Raw genomic sequence first — 2,532 nt, 5'->3', positions numbered from 1 at the left:
TGTATACTAATAATGTTGAAGGCATTTTTATTGTGATTTCATCAACAATTTTTTTACATGTTTAACAACAAAAAACTTCATTGAATTACAAATTTAAAAATGGATCACTTAAGTTAAAAGTGGGACTATTTTAATCTTATTATTCTTCAACTCATTCTTTCAAAAATGCACTTTCTTTTTGAAATAGTAAAACAAAACCATGAACTGATACAATATAGGTGGGCTGGGGCCAGTGGGCTAATTATTAACATGGCCATTTAAATGCTGTTTTCTGTAGTACTACATCAAAATGATTTGCAATATGAAATTGAAAGAGGTGGCCGGGTGTGGTGGCTCATGCCTGTGCCAAGGCGGGTTGATTGCCTAAGCTTATGGGTTTGAGACCAGCGTGAGCCAGAGCAAGACCCCGTCTCTAAAAATAACAGGGTATTGTGGCAGATGCCTGTAGTCCCAGAAACTGGGAGGCTAAGGCAAGAACAATTTGTTTTTTAAAGCCAGTTTGTTTATTAAAGATTACTCAATTCACTTGAACTTGAAAGGTATTTGGGCTTATTTTTGATTTGTGAGAGCTCCTCTTTTTTTTGGCCAGGGCTGGGTTTGAACCCACCACCTCCAGCATATGGGGCCAGTGCCCTCCTCCTTTGAGCCACAGGTGCCACCTATGAGAGCTCCTTTTATTTCCAAGTCAATTTTGGTACCATGTGGACGTAACACATAGCCCATATGTGTGGGTTTAGATGTGCTTTGTGTATGTACACACACACAAACTTTCTATATCTTTTCTCTCTAGCCGTGAGGTCCTCTGAAGTTCCACATAAATCTGTATACGTTATGTTCTGTTCCTCTTTCCCCATCTACCAGCAGGCATCCCTGCATCTCAGCCAGGTTGCCTCCAGGGAAGAAAATATCTTTCCATCTCCTAGACCTCAGGACAGAGATGCCTTCTAGTGTCCCAGACCTTAGAATGGAGGAGTCTTTCAACCCCCCAGACCTTGGACTGCACTTATAATAACATCAGCAGCAGGTTTAAAGTGGCCAAAAAGAAAAAAGAGACAAAGAGCCCAGCAGACTCCATACTTAATGCCACCCACCAATACAGATACACATTTGACATAAAGAGAAATTCAAGAGGTTCCAAACAAATGAACCATAGTTTCACCTAATAAGCCCTGGGAATGCCAAATCAGAACATTTAGGTTAGTTTCCACTCTCACAAACAGTTGAGGGCTTATTCAAATCAAAACAAATGAGAATTCCCTCAGAAGGTACCCACGTGGTACCTTCAAATAGCACTCACCCATCCAGATGGCAATGTCAAAACCCAGAGGTTCTTTCTTCTGAGGCCATCAGGAGGCCATCGTGAATGCACTGGAGGCTGGTAACAGTGAGGCTGGAGGAGAAGGGTCATGACCACCCTCTGGCCAATGTGGCATACAGCTGCTACAAGAGGGTTTTGGTTTCTCCCCACTCTGCAGCTACCAAACCTTGGGAACACCATGAGCCCCTGATTGTGGTCGAAATCACAAGGGAGAGTCACTCAGAAGCAGGGAAACCGGGCAAGATGGTTTACATCTCAAATGGGCAAGTATTGGACAGGCGGAGTCAGTCTCCATGGAGATTATCTTTGATAACAGAATTCTTCTGGGGAATAGCTGAGTTTGTGGTTTTGTTTTTCAAAACTCTGCTTCAGCAAGATGTGAAGAAAAGAAGAGGCTATGGAAACTCATCTGATTCCAGATATGATGATGGAAGAGGGCCACCAGGAAATCCTCCCCGAAGAATGGGTCGAATCAATCATCTGCAAGGCCCCAGTCCTCCTCCTATGGCTGGTGGATGAGGAAGGTAAATGTCTGCTCTAAGAAGCAGACAAATGGACAAGCACATTCATGGCAGAAGGAAACCATCAAGAAGTGAAGGACTGACCACAGTGGACGAGTAGATGAATGTGTGTGTCTAAACAAGGATTGCTCTGTGGTCTTCACAGATGAATGAGGTCAGGCTGGGAATTCTCTCTGCAGGGAACTGGCCTGACTGACATGCAGTTCTATAAATGCACCTTTTGTCTCATCTTTTTTGTATAGTTTACTAAAGTATTAATAGTTTTAATAAGTAAATATTTTTAGGTTGCAAAAGTGATTCTTCATCTTTATATATTTGAATCACAAGCTCTGAATCTGAAGAAATAAAAAGGTGTGCATTCAAAAAAAAAAAAAGAAATCACAAGGGAGTTTCAGTCTTGTCTCAGTTGCTTATTACACAAATATCCAATCATTGGATCAACAAAGATCACCAAGTAAGAATGTCTTGTTGGGAGAATGGGGACAGCCCCCCTCCCCAGGTCAGATACCCCATGACCTGCCCCAAGGCCTGCAGTCCCTTCTTTAAGGTCTTCAGCTCTTCAAATTTTCATAGCAATTAGCCTCTTGTGGTAGCTCAAAGATGGCCACAAAGGGCGACCATCAAACTCCTGCCATCAGGAGGAGGTCTTCGTAACTTCCCTGTAAGTCCTGGTGGGCTTTGTGACTGTTCCAG

General features: G+C 42.8%; 1 pseudogene; it reads left to right on the top strand.

Moving 5' to 3' along the window:
* Positions 1-1,561: 1,561 nt before the first annotated feature.
* On the top strand, positions 1,562-1,878 carry LOC128584512 (selenoprotein K-like; annotated as a pseudogene).
* The last annotated feature ends 654 nt before the right edge of the window (positions 1,879-2,532 follow it).

The sequence above is a fragment of the Nycticebus coucang genome, chromosome 4 (assembly GCF_027406575.1).
Source record: "Nycticebus coucang isolate mNycCou1 chromosome 4, mNycCou1.pri, whole genome shotgun sequence".
In the NCBI taxonomy this organism is placed as follows: Eukaryota; Metazoa; Chordata; class Mammalia; order Primates; family Lorisidae; genus Nycticebus; species Nycticebus coucang.
This window is presented reverse-complemented; position numbering and strand designations above follow the sequence as displayed.